At 48.7% G+C, this 20,975-nt stretch overlaps 1 protein-coding gene across 1 annotated transcript in view; it reads right to left on the reverse strand.

The window, feature by feature from the left end:
* LOC143776332 (sodium-coupled monocarboxylate transporter 1) overlaps window positions 1–20,975 on the reverse strand; it is a 78,124-nt gene that overhangs the window by 49,525 nt on the left and 7,624 nt on the right. The gene's annotated exons all lie outside the window — the stretch shown is intronic.

Raw genomic sequence — 20,975 nt, forward strand, 5'->3', positions numbered from 1 at the left:
GTTAAGAGATGGCACAGGAGACAATGAGGGGACATCAAGGATAGAATTGACCCGATTCATTGTCCTCTAACTCTACTAAGCATAAGTCAACATGACAATGAGTTTCACCTGATAAAAGGAATTCTAAGAAGGAACTTGAATTTACACCTAATATTTTTTTCAGTAGACAGCAACCAACAACAATTCTGTCATCGTAGCTTCTTAACAAAGGTTTCGTTGTATATGTCACAATCTTGGATGAAAGTTCATACAGTGACTACATCTTAAGATCTTTGTCTTTCCACAATGGCACTTTTGTCTAGCCTCTATGAAAAGTCTGAAAAGTACCATAACACAGCTGCAGTCTAGTGTTATAAGTATTATAAGTATGCACGGCATAAGAGTACTGTTATGTAGAGAATATATGTGCTTAAAGGGGTTGTCCACTACATTCTATAACACTATGTAACACAATTTTTGTTACTGGCTTCCAAGTGTAATATTTCAACTGCTTATGTTTAAAGACTATGGAAGAACGACTTCATTCAGCACAAACTTTGATTTTATGACCATGGGGTAGAAAAATATTGTATTTTTCGCTTTATAAGACGCATCTGATTAAGACGCACCCCCAAATTTGGGGAAGAAAAAGAGAATTTTTTTAAATGTTAAATGGGGGTCTGTCTTATAATACCAGTGTCCGTCTTACAAATCATATGTCCCTCATCCTGGTATCTATATAACCCCCACCCTTGTGCTGGCACATGCACATGCCCCCCTGGTCACTATATGCCCCCCTGTGCTGCTGGCAGACACATGTCCCCCTGGGTCACTATATGCCCCCCTTTGCTGCTAGCAGGCACATACTCCCCTAGTCACAATATGTCACCTTGTGCTGCTGGCAGGGACATGCCCCCCCGTCACAATATGCCCCCGTGCTGCTGTCAGGTACAGCCTCCCTGTCACTATATGCCCTCCAGTGCTGCTGGCAGGTACAGGCCCCCCGGTTACTATATGCCCCCCTGTGCTGCTGGCAGACACATGCCCTCCTGTGCTGCTGGCCAGCGCATGCCCCCGTGCTGCTGGCAGACACATGCCCCCCCATGCTGCTGGCAGACACATGCCCCCCATGCTGCTGGCAGACACATGCCCCCCCCCTGTGCTGCTGGCAGACACATCCCCCCTGTGCTGCTGGCAGACACATGCCCCCCATGCTGCTGGCAGACACATGCCCCCCGTGCTGCTGGCAGACACATGCCCCCTGTGCTGCTGGCAGGCGCATGCCCCCCCTGTGCTGCTGTAATAATTATAGGGGATAACTCAGGAGACTCTTTGCGTGGAACAAGACAACTACAGGACACAGTTTTATAAGTGTTTACCACATATTATCACACGGTGATTCAAACAGGTGCAGAGAGAAACTCAAGTCCACAACACTTGGTGCAAATAATAAACACAGCTTAGCAGTCTTCAGAGAAAAATGCAATCAAGCAGAAAGTCTATAAAGCACAGTTATTCTTGAGGATACTTGACAGGAATAAATCCTTGTCTTAGTCCAGACACAGATAGATATGCTTATAGGCAGATCAAATCACATCTTAGCTCAACCAGGGAGGCCTGGTTAATAGTCTCAGGTTATTGCAAAGCAGCAGCAGCTTACATGTCCAGCAAATGCAGATGAAGTAAACACGAGCAGCAGATGAAGGAGGATTACTGGAAACTTGTGTATGCAGCAGGAACTCAGAGCAGAGTAGCAGGATCACCACACAGGTTCACAGGAGCAGGTGTATAGCCAGGGAGTAATCAGAGGTCAGGAGCTGGATGCAAGGCAGAATACTCTAGCACAGACTGAAGGCTTGGGTGGAGTTTTATAGCAGGAAGACACAGTGCACATGAGACCACAGACGCCATCTTGGAAGAGGGCAGTAATGCACAAAAGGTAAAAAATGTTCCGAGTCCTGACAGCTGCTGGCAGACACATGCCCCCCTGTGCTGCTGGCAGGCGCATGCCCCCCGTGCTGCTGGCAGACACATCTCCCCCGTGCTGCTGGCAGACACATCCCCCCGTGCTGCTGACAGACACATGCCCCCCTGTGCTGCTGGCATACACATGTCCCCCCGTGCTGCTGGCAGACACATGCCCCCCCGTGCTGCTGGCAGACACATGCCCCCCCATGCTGCTGGCAGACACATGCCCCCCCTGTGCTGCTGGCAGGCGCATGCCCCCCTGTGCTGCTGGCAGGCACATGCCCCCCATGCTGCTGGCAGACACATGCCCCCCTGTGTTGCTGGCAGGCGCATGCCCCCCCTGTGCTGCTGGCAGGTGCATGCCCCCCGTGCTGCTGGCAGACCCATGCCCCCTCGTGCTGCTGGCAGACACATGCCCCCCCGTGCTGCTGGCAGACACATGATAAAATAATAAACACTTAACTCACCTTCTGATGATGAGTCCGTGCTCACAGCTCCTCGGTTGTGCTTCCTGTTTCCCAGGCATCGGATCATGTGACCTGGGCACACAGTGATGACATCACTGTGCTGTGCCGATCACATGATCAGATGTCAGCACAGACACAGGAAGCACAACCGAGGAGCTGTGAGCACGGAGCCATCATCAGGTGAGTTAAGTGTTTGTTATTTTATCATGTGCCTGCCAGTAGCACGGGGGGCATAAAAGAGTGATGGGGGGCCATATCCATGATGGGAGGGGGGAGATGCAGGCACAGGTAATATTCGCTGTTCCCCTGTGAATCAACTTGGGCAGCTTCAACACCGAGGTGATGGACAGCAGGTGCAGTGAATATTACATGAGGCTAATGAGCGGGAGCACCAGACCTCCTGCTGTCTCTGCCGCCTGCAGGCAGCCCACCCCAGCCCCCTGACACCACTCCAGTGCCGCCCCCTCCTCTACAGCACAGCTAACAGATTCGGATTATAAGACGCACCCCCCACTTTCCCCAAAAATTTGGGAGAACAAAAGCGCGTCTTATAATCTGAAAAATACGGTATATTGTGTCAAAAAAAGAAAATTACTGTACACTATAGCAAATTTTTATATATTTTTTGTTCCTGGGTCCAAAGTGTGTTTTCCTAACCCATTATGCCAAAAACAAATAGAAAATAGTTGTTGTTCCACAAAAACTTTGCTTCTGTGATCAGGACAATGAAATTTTGAAATTTGTCTGTTTTCTGGAAAATTCTCCATTCGTATTCAATACTGAGTAGTCTTCATTGTTCTGATCACAGAAGCAAAGTTTTTGTGGAACAACTATTTTCTATTTGTTTTAGGCATAACGAGTTAGGAAAACACACTTTGGACCCAGGAACAACAAATAAATAAAAATGTGGTACATAAAGTAATTCCCCCACCAATGTAGCCCTTGTATAGAAGTATTTTTGTAAATACCTCTTGTTGTCCTCTCTGCCTGTGAGTGGCGCTATTGATGACTGCTCACTCGACATCACGTGACCCTGACTGCTGCTGCCGCTGATGTCATGTGAAGTACCAGAATGCATTGCTTCACCTGGGCGTAATTGACAAAATTTCTTCTATACATGGGTTAAATCGGTGGGGGAATTATTGAATGTAGTGGACAAAGAGGTTTTCCAGTTTTTTACATTTGATGGTGTAGTATAAATTAAATCAGTGGAGCTCCATTCCTCAGCAACTCGTTCAGCAGTTGTTTAATAAGAGCATTCCATTCATTGCTCCATACATGTCAGGCACAACAGCTACCAAAAGATTGGAGTTGTCCTGTTCTGAGAGGGGCTGTGCTTTACTGTACTGCCTGAAGTACTGTAGCCCCTTTAACCTCTTCCTAACATGGCCAATTTTAAATTTTTGCGTTTTAGTTTTTTCCTACCATTCTTCCTAGAGCCATAACTTTATTTTTCTGTCCACATGGACGTGTGAGGGCTTGTTTCTTACGGGACGAGTTATACTTTTGAATGACACCATTCATTTTATCACATAATGTACTGGAAAATCTGAACATTCCAATTGTGAAAATTTGAAAAAAAATGCAATTGTGAAATTATCCTTTGGAGAAAAAAAAATTCTGGCATAAATGGTAATCAGTATGATTACAGCAATACCAAACTTTAAGGTTTTTTTATTATTTTAACAGTGAAAAAATCAGAAGTTTAAAAAAAAAATTGGGGGTTTGTGTTGCCATTTTCCGACACCCATAATATTTTAATTTTTAGATCGAAGGATCTGTTTGACAACTTATTTTTTTAAATTATCTTTAACTTTAATGGGTTACCGATCAAGGGCGGTGCTTCACGCTACCCGTGATTGTTAGAGGCAGGTTCTGGCTGTAACACACAGACATGATCTGCCAGGCATAGGGTGACCTCACCCCGTGAGCCCACTCGATACACCCGCTACCGACTTGTGCCGTATATGTACTGCAGATGTCGGTAAGGGGTTAAGAGGCTGATTGGGTGGGGTTGCCGAGAGTTGAACCTCCACTGAACTAATTTTGATGTCTACTTTGAAAATCAATCCATTAATTATAAATAAAAGCTTGCTAATTTGTACTGTGGCTCTCTCTTTTTAAAAATCATTTGTGATTCCAATAGCTAACCCTAACTAATAAGATCAAAAGTAGCCTGTTTTTGCTCTTAACTTATTCCTGAGATGTGTGCATTCGCATTTTTGTTTGGCTGAAAATCGTATTACAGTACAGTATGGGTTCATGCAAACTGTTGTTTTACAGCTCTATATAGCCCCTGATAAGTTTAAAAAATTAGTTTTTGTCAGATTTCATATAAATTCAACAGAAATAATCATGTTTTGGTCCATATGATGTTGTATTTGTGAGATATCCTCCTTAGTATTGCTTGTAGTGGAAAGTTGTGAGGGTCTAGTCACCACAGAGGTACTGCACCTCAGCCAGAGGTGTGGTACCCCAACTCTCTGGTAAGGAGGGGACACTGTACAGAACCCTGACACTAGCACCCATCACTAGACTTCTACAGGCCAGGGAAGGATTAGGTGGAAGGTGTGGGTGGAGAAAGGGAAGAAGGGAGGAGTTAAGTGAGATGTGAGGAGTAGGAGCTGGGGACTTGAGCTGTGAGGTGCTCGTCCCAGCTCGAGATGGAGAAGAAGAGAGGCTGAGGAGAAAGAGAAGGGAGAGAGGCTCCCAGAAGGAATGAAGGGTTCCTAGTGGCACAGGAAGTGTGGAAACCACCTGTGGGTCCCACATCCACGCTGACTATAGTCAGGTGGAGGGACCAGGTCGCAGTAGGGGACCGGCCCCGAACTAGTGGAGGCAGTACAATTTCCAGCTAGAAATCTGGAGGCTGTCATATCTGTATGTGCGACAGCCACAGTCATGCACAGATCGCTTAAAAGGGAGTCACAGAGGTTCAAGGGGACAGTGAGGACATCGCCCAACAGGACTCGCTCTTACCGGCTTAGGACACTGTGTGTGAGGCGCAGGGCAGGAGGGTGAGAGCCAGCACAGTGAGTCGGCCAGGAAAAGGTACATACTAAGGGGATCCTGGACAAGTGCCCCAAGCTGCTGGAGATTTGGCTGGACCACTAACCCGGAGGACACAGCACCCGACTGGATACCGTACTCTGAGAACTGTGAGTAAAACGTGAAGACTGCACCCTGCTGTGTCCTCTCATTTATTACCTGCGACAATTGTCCTGCACCACTACCATCTATTCGTAACTCTATTATACACCTTTAACTGCCTTGGGGCACCACTCCACCTGTGATGAGCAGAACCATTCCAGCTGTATCACCATCGGCCCCAGGGGTCTCCTTAAGCAGCGTCGGCCATCTGTAGCCGAATGCCACAGGTGGCGTCACAAACAATCCTCTTTCCAATATAAACTTTACTTCCATCATCTTTCCCTTTTAATTGCACACCAAGGGCCACAGACTGGGTCACTGCTGCCATGACCACCCCTTTAAAAATGTCCGACCCTGTTCCGAGTACCCCACGGCCCTGGTGGGCGCTCCATTTTGGCGTCACAAACAAGATTTCATAGCCTGGTATAACCGGGTCCTGTGTGCCATAGACTTTGTTGAATTGTGAAAATCGTCGCCATTACGGCATCACACAGCATGCGTGAAAAAAGGCGTGAAAACCATGCCCGCCCATTGTAAATACTTCTATGGACTGAGAACAAGTCAGTCAGCCTCCTAGTCTGGGATGGCGGGAAGAAAAAGAAAAAAAGGACTGCTCACGACGGAGAGAACAGGAACAGCACATGGGTGCAGCCAAGGACTTGACAAGGTAGATGGTGGGTGGAGGTCACCTGGAGTGTGGGGTGGAAGCAAAGGACTCCCCCAGCTGACGTGATGGGAACCAAGACCAGCATTGTGCACACAAGCCACCCAGACCCCGGCTGCAGGACTTGCACCGTTTGAGTCATTTGCTGTGATGCCTGACCAAGAACTTTGCAGGCCAGGAGGTTGCAGGCCTGAGGACCTGCCCTGGAGGAAAAGTAAGAGGTAACAGAAGCAAAAGTAAGCAAACAGCAGTATGTGACTGTAAATAGTTGAAAGATTAAATTAACTTGGTTAGGTTTTGCTAAAGACAGAGTGGTCATGGACAGTGAATGACCAAAACTCCATTGTACATAATTAGCACATCCTAATGTGCTCCTTGTTGGTTTTACATTACCCCTTTAGAATGCGAGTAGGACACTCTATGACTTTAACAAAAGACCAAAGGACAAAAACCGTCTGGCGTGGCCGAAAAAGTGGTCCAACAAGGTGACCAGCTATGCCCTGTAGCCACACCCAGAGCCAACATTGGGGGTTTGAGACAGGTTCCCCCATATTGCACTATGGCTTGGGATCTCACTGAAGCCTGTTGAACTTGATGGAGAAAGTTTTATCTATAGTAATGCTATATTCTATGTTTACAGTAAAGTCTCCGTTTATAGTAAAGCTGTATTTATGTTTCTAGAATTTATATGTAACGTTTAAGGAAGAGAGTACCTCCCATAAAGGGAATAAGAGTTACCGGTTCAACTGTTTACCTTGTTTAGATGCATCTCAGAAAATATTTGCATGTTTTTTAACATATTTGTTTACTATGTTCCAGCCTGCAGACGTGCTATATTTAATGGGGGGATGTGGCGCCCCTGAGGGTCCAGTCACCACAGAGGTACTGCACCTCAGTCAGAGGTGTGGTACTCCACTCTCGCGTAAGGAGGGGACACTACCCAGTACACACACGCTAGCATCCAACACTAGACCTCTATAGGCCTGAAGGGAATTAGGTAGAGGGTATGGATGGAGGGAGAGGCGTTGTCATAGAAACAAGAAAGAGGAGTTAGTCAGTTAGTGAGAGGCAGAGAGAGTTGGAGCTGGGGACTTGAACAGTGAGGAGCTCATCCGAGCACCAGAGAACAGAGAGAGAAAAGTTCCAGAGAGTGAGAGAGGAAGAAAGGGTCCTAGGGGCACGGGTAGTGAGGAATCCACCTGTGGGGCCCGAATCCACGCCGACTGTAGTTGGATGGAGGGACCAGGTCACAGTTGGGGAACCAGCCCCCAGACTAGTGGAGAACTACAAGGCTCAGCTAGCAAGCCGGAGGCTGTGGTAATTCTATGTGCCACAGCCACAACCACACACATTCGCTGAAAAGGGAGCCACATAGGATCAAGGTGACCAGGAGAACGTCACCCGACAGGATCCGAGGCTGCCGGCTTGGGACACTGTGTGTGAAGGCGCAGGGTAGGAGAGGCAGGAGCCATCGCAGAGAGATGGCCAGGAAAAGAACACAAGAAAGGGGTTCTGTTAAAGTGCACCCCAAGCTACCTCAGAGCTGGCTGGACCACTGACCTGGAGGACACAGCACCCCGGCTGGGGAATATCATCTGGAAACAGTAAGTAAAGTATGGAAACTGCACCCTGCTGTGTCCTCTGAATTATTACTGCGACACCTGCCCTGCATCATAACATTCATAATCATTGACTTTAAAGGGAACCTGTCACCCCCCTGGCGTTTTTATCTAAAAGAGCCACCTTGTGCAGCACTAGTGCTGCATTCTGTCAAGGTGGCTATTTTATTTGGGGTCCCTTCCAATGCTGAAATATTCATTTTTATAATATGCCCGCCATACCTGTAGTCTGCCGAGGGCATGTCTTTTCCCCCTCCGACACAAACAACTCCCAGCCATCACTCATTTCCTCCGTACACCGGGCGCCGCCTCCTCTGCATTCATTTATGTCCCCGGTGCCTGCGCTGCAATTTTTTTTTCGGGAATGTGCAGTTTGCGCTGCCCTTCAACTCACATCACATGATGGGAACTTACAGCGCAGGCGCCGGGGACGTTAATGAAGGCAGAGGAGGCGGCACCCGGTGCACGGAGGAAATGAGCGATGGCTGGGAGGCGTTTGTGTTAGTAACACACTACGCCGCAATGGATTAAAATCCTGGAGGGCACACAAGGTCCCCCTGCTCATGCCAGTGGAGAGCCCCCACTGCTGCAGGGCCGAGGGGTACCCGGTACCGGGCCTCTGAGTCTCTGCTCTGGGGTTGTCACGGTGGCTAGGCCCGATCCGTGACCCTGCCGAGGGGCGCACAGTGAATGATGTGACGGATGTAGATGGTGCGGTGCAGTAAATAACGAGGACACCAAGTTTGCAGTCTCTTTACCTCTTTACTGAAGATCTCTGGGTCGTCAGTCCGGAATCTGGATAACCAGGCTGCGCAAGTCCGGCCGGCCCAATGGCACCTCCAGAGTTCTCTTAGGAGGTGGAAATCTGTGCCTTCCTTCTAGCGCTATGTGTTGCGGTCCTTCCCTGCTGTGCTTACGGAAAGTCCCCACAACTGTTGTGTCTGTTTCTTAAGTTCCCTCACAACTCGATTAGATGATGTTCTGCTAATCCTCCGTCCCTCCCTGATGTTACGGTTAGGACGGCACCCCACGGCACCCGTTTGACGGGTAGGCTCGGAGCTCTTCCGGGACCCTAGAGTCGCCCCTCTCCACAAGTTGCCCCCTGTTATGACCCCAATGGCGAGGGTCTCAGAGATATCAGCAAGTCTGCGAAGTACAAAAATCCAGCTCATAGGGCAGTGGTAACTGGGTTGACCATATATCTACTCCTAACGCCAACACTAGAAGTAGCCGGGGAACATGCCTACGTTGGTCGCTAGATGTCTCGCGCCAGCCGGAGGACTAACTACCCCTAGAAGAGGAAAACAAAGACCTCTCTTGCCTCCAGAGAATAGACCCCAAAAGTTGGATACAAGCCCCACAAATAATAACGGTGAGGTAAGAGGAAATGACAAACACAGAGATGAACTAGGTTTAGCAAAGAGAGGCCCACTCACTAATAGCAGAATGTAGTAAGATAACTTATATGGTCAACAAAAACCCTACAAAAATCCACACTGGAGATTCAAGAACCCCCGAACCGTCTAACGGCCCGGGGGGAGAACTCCAGCCTCCCTAGAGCTTCCAGCAAGGATAGGATACAGATTATGTACAAGCTGGACAAAAATGCAAACAAAAACAATAGCAAAAAGCAAGTAAGCAGACTTAGCTTAATCAAGCAGGAACCAGGATCAGTAGACAAGAGCACTACAGATTAGCTCTGATATCAACGTTGCCAGGCATTGAACTGAAGGTCCAGGGAGCTAATATAGCAACACCCCTGACCTAACGACCCAGGTGAGCATACAAGGGATGATAGACATACCCAGAGTAAAAACACTAGTAGCCACTAGAGGGAGCCAAAAGGTAAATTCACAACAGTACCCCCCCCCTTAGTGAGGGGTCACCGAACCCTCACCAAGACCACCAGGGCGATCAGGATGAGCGGCGTGAAAGGCGCGAACTAAATCGGCCGCATGCACATCAGAGGCGACCACCCAGGAATTATCCTCCTGACCATAGCCCTTCCACTTGACCAGGTACTGAAGCCTCCGCCTGGAGAGACGAGAATCTAAGATCTTCTCCACCATGTACTCCAACTCGCCCTCAACCAACACCGGAGCAGGAGGCTCAGCAGAAGGAACCACAGGCACAACGTACCGCCGCAACAAGGACCTATGAAATACGTTGTGAATGGCAAACGACACCGGAAGATCCAGGCGAAAGGATACAGGATTAAGGATCTCCAATATCTTGTAAGGACCAATGAATCGAGGCTTAAATTTGGGAGAGGAGACCTTCATAGGAACAAATCGAGAAGACAGCCATACCAAATCCCCAACACGAAGTCGGGGACCCACACCGCGGCGGCGATTGGCAAAACGCTGAGCCTTCTCCTGTGACAACTTCAAGTTGTCCACCACATGATTCCAGATCCGCTGCAACCTATCCACCACAGAATCCACTCCAGGACAGTCAGAAGGCTCCACATGTCCCGAGGAAAAACGAGGATGGAAACCGGAGTTGCAGAAAAATGGCGAAACCAAGGTGGCAGAACTAGCCCGATTATTAAGGGCAAATTCAGCCAACGGCAAGAAGGTCACCCAATCATCCTGATCAGAAGAGACAAAACACCTCAAATACGCCTCCAGAGTCTGATTAGTTCGTTCCGTTTGTCCGTTAGTCTGTGGATGAAAAGCGGACGAAAACGACAAATCAATGCCCATCCTACCACAAAAGGATCGCCAGAACCTGGAAACAAACTGGGATCCTCTGTCCGACACAATATTCTCAGGAATGCCGTGCAAACGAACCACGTTCTGGAAGAACACAGGAACCAGATCAGCAGAGGAAGGCAGCTTAGGCAAAGGAACCAGATGGACCATCTTGGAGAAACGATCACATATCACCCAGATGACAGACATGCCTTTAGACACCGGGAGATCCGAAATGAAATCCATAGAGATGTGTGTCCAAGGTCTCTTCGGGACAGGCAAGGGCAAGAGCAACCCGCTGGCACGAGAACAGCAAGGCTTATTTCGAGCACAAGTACCGCAGGACTGCACAAATGACCGCACATCCCTTGACAAGGAAGGCCACCAAAAGGACCTGGCCACCAGATCTCTGGTGCCAAAAATTCCCGGGTGCCCTGCCAACACTGAGGAATGAACCTCGGAAATTACTCTGCTGGTCCATTTAGCAGGCACAAACAATCTGTCAGGTGGACAAGAGTCAGGCCTATCAGCCTGAAATCTCTGCAACACACGTCGCAGATCTGGAGAAATCGCTGACAAGATAACTCCTTCCTTAAGAATACCCTCAGGTTCAGCGACTCCAGGAGCATCAGGCACAAAGCTCCTAGACAGAGCATCGGCCTTCACATTCTTAGAACCTGGTAAATACGAGACCACAAAGTCAAAACGGGAGAAAAACAATGACCAGCGGGCCTGTCTAGGATTCAGGCGTTTAGCAGACTCGAGATACATCAAATTTTTGTGATCAGTCAAGACCACCACCCGATGCTTAGCACCCTCGAGCCAATGACGCCACTCCTCAAATGCCCACTTCATGGCCAATAACTCCCGATTGCCCACATCATAATTTCGCTCTGCCGGCGAAAACTTCCTAGAGAAAAAGGCACAAGGTCTCATAGTAGAGCAACCAGGGCCTCTCTGCGACAAAACGGCCCCTGACCCAATCTCCGAAGCATCCACCTCAACCTGAAAGGGAAGTGAGACATCAGGCTGGCACAAAACAGGCGCCGAAGTAAACCGGCGTTTCAACTCCTGGAAAGCCTCCACGGCAGCAGGAGCCCAGTTAGCTACATCAGAGCCTTTCTTGGTCATATCCGTCAGCGGTTTAACAACGCTAGAGAAATTTGCGATAAAACGACGGTAGAAGTTAGCAAAACCCAAGAACTTCTGAAGACTCTTAACTGACGAGGGTTGAGTCCAATCATGAATAGCTCGGACCTTGACTGGATCCATCTCCACAGCAGAAGGGGAAAAAATGAACCCCAAAAAGGGAACCTTCTGTACACCAAAGAGACACTTTGAGCTTTTTACAAACAAAGAATTTTCACGCAAAATCTCAAAAACCATCCTGACCTGCTCCACATGCGAGTCCCAATCATCAGAAAAAACCAGAATATCATCCAGATAAACAATCAAAAATTTATCCAGATACTTCCGGAAAATGTCATGCATGAAGGACTGAAAAACTGAAGGTGCATTAGAGAGCCCAAATGGCATCACCAAGTACTCAAAATGACCTTCGGGCGTATTGAATGCGGTTTTCCATTCATCGCCCTGCCTAATGCGCACAAGGTTGTACGCACCACGAAGGTCTATCTTGGTGAACCACTTGGCACCTTTAATCCGGGCAAACAAATCTGACAACAACGGCAAAGGATACTGAAATTTGACAGTGATCTTATTTAAAAGCCGATAGTCAATACAAGGCCTCAAAGATCCGTCCTTTTTGGCCACAAAAAAGAATCCCGCACCAAGAGGGGAAGAAGAAGGACGGATATGCCCCTTCTCAAGAGACTCCTTGATATATGAACGCATCGCGGTATGTTCAGGTACCGACAGATTAAACAGTCTCCCCTTAGGAAACTTACTGCCAGGGATCAAATATATTGCACAGTCACATTCCCTATGAGGAGGCAGTGCACTGGACTTAGACTCGCTGAAGACATCCTGATAATCAGACAAATACGCCGGAACTTCCGAAGGCGTAGAAGAAGCAATAGACAAGGGCAGGGAATCTCCATGAATTCCATGGCAGCCCCAACTTGACACCGACATAGCCTTCCAGTCCAAGACTGGATTATGGGTCTGTAACCATGGCAAACCCAAAACAACCAAATCATGCATTTTATGCAGAACAAGAAAACGTATTACCTCCCGATGTTCGCGAGTCATGCACATGGTAACCTGTGTCCAAAACTGCGGTTTATTTTTTGCCAATGGCGTAGAATCAATACCCCTAAGAGGGATAGGATTTTCCAATGGCTCAAGAACAAATCCGCAGCGCTTGGCAAATGACAGATCCATAAGGCTCAGGGCCGCACCTGAGTCCACAAACGCCATGACAGGATACGATGACAGTGAGCAAATCAAAGTTACAGATAGAATAAATTTAGGTTGCAAATTACCAATGACGACCGGACTAACAACCTTAGTAAGACGTTTAGAGCATGCTGAGATAACATGTGTAGAATCACCACAGTAGTAACACAAGCCATTCTGGCGTCTATGAATTTTCCGCTCATTTCTAGTCAGGATTCTATCACATTGCATTAATTCAGGTGCCTGTTCAGACAATACCATGAGGGAATTTGCGGTTTTGCGCTCCCGCAACCGCTGGTCGATTTGAATAGCCAGGGCCATAGAATCATTCAGACCTGTGGGAATGGGAAAACCCACCATCACATTCTTAATGGCTTCAGAAAGACCATTTCTAAAATTTGCAGCCAATGCACACTCGTTCCACTGGGTCAGCACGGACCATTTCCAAAATTTTTGGCAATACACTTCAGCCTCGTCCTGGCCCTGAGACATAGCCAGCAAGGCTTTTTCTGCCTGAATCTCAAGATTGGGTTCCTCATAAAGCAAACCGAGCGCCAGAAAAAACGCATCAATATCAGCCAATGCCGGATCTCCTGGCGCCAGCGAGAAAGCCCAATCCTGAGGGTCGCCCCGTAAAAAAGAAATAACAATCTTCACTTGCTGAGCGGAGTCTCCAGAGGAACAGGGTCTCAGGGACAAAAACAATTTACAATTATTCCTGAAATTTCTAAACTTAAATCGGTCTCCGGAAAACAGTTCAGGAATCGGTATCTTAGGTTCTGACATAGGATTTCTGGTAACATAATCTTGTATGCCCTGCACACGAGCAGCAAGCTGGTCCACACTTGTAATCAAGGTCTGGACATTCATGTCTGCAGCAATCACAAGCCACTCAGAGGTAAAGGGGAAAAGAAAAAAAAAATGAGAGAGAGAAAAAAAAAACTCAGAACTTTCTTTCTTATAATCCCGCTTCTGCAATGCATTTAACATTTAATACGGGCCTGGCAAACTATTATGACCCCAATGGCGAGGGTCTCAGAGATATCAGCAAGTCTGCGAAGTACAAAAATCCAGCTCATAGGGCAGTGGTAACTGGGTTGACCATATATCTACTCCTAACGCCAACACTAGAAGTAGCCGGGGAACATGCCTACGTTGGTCGCTAGATGTCTCGCGCCAGCCGGAGGACTAACTACCCCTAGAAGAGGAAAACAAAGACCTCTCTTGCCTCCAGAGAATAGACCCCAAAAGTTGGATACAAGCCCCCCACAAATAATAACGGTGAGGTAAGAGGAAATGACAAACACAGAGATGAACTAGGTTTAGCAAAGAGAGGCCCACTCACTAATAGCAGAATGTAGTAAGATAACTTATATGGTCAACAAAAACCCTACAAAAATCCACACTGGAGATTCAAGAACCCCCGAACCGTCTAACGGCCCGGTGGGAGAACTCCAGCCTCCCTAGAGCTTCCAGCAAGGATAGGATACAGATTATGTACAAGCTGGACAAAAATGCAAACAAAAACAATAGCAAAAAGCAAGTAAGCAGACTTAGCTTAATCAAGCAGGAACCAGGATCAGTAGACAAGAGCACTACAGATTAGCTCTGATATCAACGTTGCCAGGCATTGAACTGAAGGTCCAGGGAGCTAATATAGCAACACCCCTGACCTAACGACCCAGGTGAGCATACAAGGGATGATAGACATACCCAGAGTAAAAACACTAGTAGCCACTAGAGGGAGCCAAAAGGTAAATTCACAACAGCCCCCCAAGACTGCATAGGTGATTTAAGTGAGACAGCCCGCCTTAGACTGACTGTCCTGCCGCTGTTTAGAGTATTGCTTGAAGCTGAATATTGTAATACTCCCTCGGCGTTCCGGCCACCGGTTGTGCGCCTCAGTAGGATGTTGCCTCGGTCTTACAGCACGACTCCTACTGGTGTTCTCCTTATTGCTTTGATCTCGTTTCTCACTCAGCACAATCGATCTCGCATCTGATCCTTCCTTGGGCACCGCCGCTATCCTGAGCAGGCACGGTCCCGTTACGTTCGCTCAAGTCGCCAAGCCTCTGTCAGGATCCCACCCCTGACAGAGACCCTACTGTATCTTCCCCCCACAACACCCTCTGCCACAAGGTGTTGCCTGGTTCCAACCCAGTCAGCTTTCTAACTAACTTCCTGCCTGACCCCCAGTTTTTACCAGTGTGTGAGGAGTGGCCTAATGAACAGAACCCTTAGCTCCCCCTGAAGGCCCGGCGGTGAAATGTATTGGTGTCTGTGATACCTGATCAGATGAACTCCTTCAGTGCCATCAGACGTACCATAGCTCCCCTTAGTGGCGGAGCCACAGTACTGCAACGACCAGGACTCTGGGGCGCTGCACTCCCCCCTGGTTAAACACAGTACTCCGGGACTGGGAAGAAAACAACAATACAAGTTAGCAAAACGACATACAGTTTTGTTGAGTGCAATAACAATAAGTATATTTGAACAAAGCTTCCCTTTATGGGAGGTGAGGACACTTGAACGTTACAAACATGGTTAACATTATAAATTACAGGCTATAAATAACTCCTGTTACCCAACCGGGTATTCTACTTAGTGCAAACTTTTGAATAATAAGTTAACGTTGTCCTTAAGGATGTACACTCTGAATCCGCTAAAGACCTTCTTATAATCACATTATAAGGCAATTTAACTTTTACATTCTCCTTCTTAAAATCTGCAGGACCGCCTGTCCTAACGGCACCAGACCTACTGCCTCTCCTTCCTTACAGGACCGCTCCTTTCAGCCCGAGCCTTCTGTCTTTTCAACTACTATACACAGTATAGAACATAACACTACTTTCAGTTTAAGAGCACTGAGCCATCTCTATATGGCTCCTAGGAGGACTCAGGGTTCACCTTCTGTCCTCGTTGTCTATCAACATTATCAAACATTTTCTATATAACATTAAACCTTCTCATTACTTTCTTACTAACACGTATGCAGGACACTACGTCTACCCCTACGGGCTCACTGCATCCTTCTTCTAGCTTTCACTTTCTTTCAGGGAACATTATCAGCATTTCATTACAATTAACTAGTTGGATACATATAACTTTCTCATACAAACATCATCATCACTTTCCTTTCGTCAAAACATTATTGCTACCTGTCTTAAAGCAATATCACCATTTAAGTGCAACAAATGAACATCCCCTTTAAGAGGGGACCAAGTCTCTATGAGGTAGCATATCTTCTCAAGCTACCAGTCCGTATTCAGCAAAGGTTCCAGTGTGGTATCTTCACAAAGAGTTCTTTTTGAAGTAAAACCAGTAGGGAGCACCTTTAATAAGGTGCAAACTATTTACAAAAACTTTGTATCATGCACTGTTCATGATTGCATCAGTTCTTTTCAACATGAATAGACAAAAACAGAAACAAAAGACAAAAATAGGGATCCCGGGTAAACTAAGGGATCCCTTTAAGAATAACCCTAGACGGGTTTTAGCAGCAAAACAGCAAAAGACAAACAGTCAACTATTTACAGGTTCAGGTTTCCGAGGTTTAGTTGGACGGCTTCCAGGGCTGTACCTGGCACTTAACCCCTCTTGGCCCGGGAAGGGTGAAGTCCAGGGTTGCACCCAGTGCTGGACAAACGCCGTTAATCCGTCTTTCATGTACAGTTAAATCATGCGCAGCGATGGAGGTCTGCGCAGCTTGAGTATGGGCATTTGCTGCAGCAGAGGTAGCGGCTGCTGCAAAGTCAGTCACTGGAACGGAGTCAGCAGCTGTGGCACTAGCAGTCACTGGAGTGATGTCGGTTGTCAGGGCAGGGTCATTCTTCATACCTGCTTCAGATGCGGTCCCTCCGGTGCCGATCTGCTCCGTCTCCACTGGGGTCTGTAGCGCTGGTTGCAGGGCCTTGCGCTGCGGTGTTGTCATCTCCGTTTGCAGCATCTCGCTTTCCGGCAGGGCCTTGCTTTCTGGCTTCGGAGCACTGGAACTTCTTTCCTGCTCCGGACCAGACGAGGCTGCCGACAGATGTCTAGTGAGGCTCCCGATGATGGTCTTCTTCCACCCGGCCTCAGTGCTCGACTGCGTCTGCAGGAGGTCAGCGTCAACTGCGGAGGTCTGGCTGTGGTGCCTCTCCGGGTAGCTGGGGGAGTCCTCGGCTCCGACCCCACGCTCCGGCTCCAGGCGGCCGGCCATGGCGTCCTCCATGTCGCTGACTTCTTCTTCCTGGTCCTTTTCCCGCTCTCTCCTTCGTGGGCGGTTTCGCTTTCTCTGTCTCCGCCCACCATTGAGGATCAGGAGGCGGATCTCGGCTGCTGACGGACACGTCCTCAAGGGGCCGAGATATTTAGACTGGGCGGCCATTGTCTTTCGCGCTCTTCAGCTTGTTCACGCCCACTTCCACGCCCTTCTTCTTCTCCTGCGCTTTCCTTAGCGCTGTAATGGCGGCGGTTTTGGCGCGAACTTTTGGCGGCAAGTGACAATCCACAGTCTTTGCAATAAAGTACAGTCCAAGCACAGTAAATCACAGTTCCAAGGCACACATGACCTGATTCTTCAGGCTTAAGTAGATCCTGTTCGTGACGCCAACTTGGAGAGCCCCCACTGCTGCAGGGCCAAGGGGTACCCGGTAGCGGGCCTCTGAGTCTCTGCTCTGGGGTTGTCACGGTGGCTAGGCCCGATCCGTGACCCTGCCGAGGGGCGCACAGTGAATGATGTGACGGATGTAGATGGTGCGGTGCAGTAAATAACGAGGACACCAAGTTTGCAGTCTCTTTACCTCTTTACTGAAGATCTCTGGGTCCTCAGTCCGGAATCTGGATAACCAGGCTGCGCAAGTCCGGCCGGCCCAATGGCACCTCCAGAGTTCTCTTAGCAGGTGGAAATCTGTGCCTTCCTTCTAGCGCTATGTGTTGCGGTCCTTCCCTGCTGTGCTTACGGAAAGTCCCCACAACTGTTGTGTCTGTTTCTTAAGTTCCCTCACAACTCGATTAGATGATGTTCTGCTAATCCTCCGTCCCTCCCTGATGTTACGGTTAGGACGGCACCCGTTTGACGGGTAGGCTCGGAGCTCTTCCGGGACCCTAGAGTCGCCCCTCTCCACAAGTTGCCCCCCAAGACTGCATAGGTGATTTAAAGGGAACCTATCACCCCGTTTTTTCGGCATGAGATAAAAATACTGTTAAATAGGGCCTGAGCTGTGCATTACAATAGTGTAGTTTGTGGACCCCGATTCCCCACCTATGCTGCCGAAATACGTTGCCAAAGTAGTCGTTTTCGCCTGTCAATCAGGCTGGTCAGGTCAGATGGGCGTGGTGTCTTCCCCCAGATATTGCGTAGTTTTCCATTGGTGGCGTAGTGGTGTGCGTATGTCCAAGGTCCCGAATCCTGCACAGGGGTGTGAAAATAGCAGCGATGTCCGTTATTCCATTGGTGGTCGGTGGGCGCGGCCATCTTCCTTTGGCCGCGCGTGCGCAGAAGCGGCGCTCTGCTGGCCGCGGCTTCAGGAAAATGGCCGCCGCGATAGCCATCTGCGCACGCGCGGCCAAAGGAAGATGGCCGCGCCCACCGACCACCAATGGAATAACGGACATCGCTGCTATTTTCACACCCCTGTGCAGGATTCGGGACCTTGGACATACGCACACCACTACGCCACCAATGGAAAACTACGCAATATCTGGGGGAAGACACCATGCCCATCTGACCTGACCAGCCTGATTGACAGGCGAAAACGACTACTTTGGTAACGTATTTCGGCAGCATAGGTGGGGAATCGGGGTCCACAAACTACACTATTGTAATGCACAGCTCAGGCCCTATTTAACAGTATTTTTATCTCATGCCGAAAAAACGGGGTGATAGGTTCCCTTTAAGTGAGACAGCCCGCCTTAGACTGACTGTCCTGCCGCTGTTTAGAGTATTGCTTGAAGCTGAATATTGTAATACTCCCTCGGCGTTCCGGCCACCGGTTGTGCGCCTCAGTAGGATGTTGCCTCGGTCTTACAGCACGACTCCTACTGGTGTTCTCCTTATTGCTTTGATCTCGTTTCTCACTCAGCACAATCTATCTCGCATCTGATCCTTCCTTGGGCACCGCCGCTATCCTGAGCAGGCACGGTCCCGTTACGTTCACTCAAGTCGCCAAGCCTCTGTCAGGATCCCACCCCTGACAGAGACCCTACTGTATCTTCCCCCCACAACACCCTCTGCCACAAGGTGTTGCCTGGTTCCAACCCAGTCAGCTTTCTAACTAACTTCCTGCCTGACCCCCAGTTTTACCAGTGTGTGAGGAGTGGCCTAATGAATAGAACCCTTAGCTCCCCCTGAAGGCCCGGCGGTGAAATGTATTGGTGTCTGTGATACCTGATCAGATGAACTCCTTCAGTGCCATCAGACGTACCATAGCTCCCCTTAGTGGCGGAGCCACAGTACTGCAACGACCAGGACTCTGGGGCGCTGCACCAGCACATATCCAGGCCCATTTGAAGTTCGCTAATGACCATGTGGATGATCCATAGGAGGCATGGGAAAAGGTCATGTGGTCAGATGACCCCAAAATAGAACTTTCTCGCTGTGTTTGGAGGAAAAAGAAGGATGTGGGGGAAACATCATAGTTTAGGTGTGCTTTTCTGAAAAGGGGACAGGATGACTACACCGCATTGAAGAGAGGATGCATGGGGTAATGTACCGTGATATTTTGGCCATCAACTTTCTTCCCTCAGTAAGAGCATTGAAGATGGGTCTTGGTTGGGGCCTTCAGCATGACAATGACCGGAAACACACAGCCAGAGTAACTAAGGCGTGGCTCCGTAAGAAGCATTTCAAGGTCCTGGAGTAGCCTAGCCAGTCTCCAGACCTGAACCCAATAGACAATCTTTGGAGGGAGCTGAAACTCAATGTTGCCCAGCGACAGCCCCAAAACCTGAAAGATCTGGAGAAGATCTGTATGGAGGAGTGGGACAAAATTCCTTATGCAGTGTGTGCAAACTTGGTCAAGAACTACCGGAAATGTCTGACCTCTATAATTGCAAACAAAAGGCAGCAAAAAGATCCAAAGGAAGAGCACCAGACACAGAGAGACAAACCACAGAAAGCTGAATGTACGTCTAGCACAGATCTGGGACTCACGGCCCAACAAAGTAGCTCAGCATGCCTCTGCACCAAATTGGACAGTAGAGCTGTCAAAGTACTGACAGCTTCCACACGTCCCTGCAATAGATTGGACGGCTAAGCTGCCAGTAACTGTATCCCAGACATATTGAGGGGTGGAATCGTGACACGTTTAAAAAAAGTCAGCTACATATTAAAAAGCTGTAACTCCTAAATCCGTACTCCAATTAGGTTGTGAACACACTCAAATCAGAACTACGAATATGCGCTTTAAGCCTATATTAACCCCTTTCTGCCATTGGACGTACTATTCCGTCCATGTGGGGTGGACCCTACTTCCCAAGGATGGAATAGTAAGTCCAGCGCGATCAGCTGCGCTCACGGGGGGAGCGCATCCGATCGCAGCCGGGTGTCAGCTGACTATCGTAGCTGACATCCGGCACTATGTGCCAGGAGCGGTCACGGACCGCTCCTTGCACATTAACCCCCGGCACACTGCGGTCAAACATGATCGCAGTGTTCCGGCGGTATAAGGAAGCATCGCGCAGGGAGGGGGCTCCCTGTGTGCTTCCCTGAGACGATCGGTACAAGGCGATGTGCTCACCTTGCACCGAGCGTCTCCTCCCTGTAAGCCCCGGATCCAAAATGGCCGCGGGGCTGCATCCGGGTCCTGCAGGGAGGTGGCTTCACAGCGCCTGCTCAGAGCATGCGCCGGGAAGCCTCCCTGCTGTGCATGTCAGATCGCCGATCTGACACAGTGCACAGCAAGGTGTCAGATCAGTGATCTGTCACTTTACTGTGATGCCCCCCCCCCCCCCCCCGGGGCAAAGTAAAAATGTAAAACAAAAAAAAAATTACATGTGTAAAAAAAAATTAAAAAAAATTCCTAAATAAATAATAATAAAAAAAATATTGTTCCAATAAATACATTCCTTTATCTACAGAAAAAAACAATAAAAGTAC

The sequence above is a fragment of the Ranitomeya variabilis genome, chromosome 5 (genome assembly GCF_051348905.1).
Source record: "Ranitomeya variabilis isolate aRanVar5 chromosome 5, aRanVar5.hap1, whole genome shotgun sequence".
NCBI classification, from domain to species: domain Eukaryota; kingdom Metazoa; phylum Chordata; class Amphibia; order Anura; family Dendrobatidae; genus Ranitomeya; species Ranitomeya variabilis.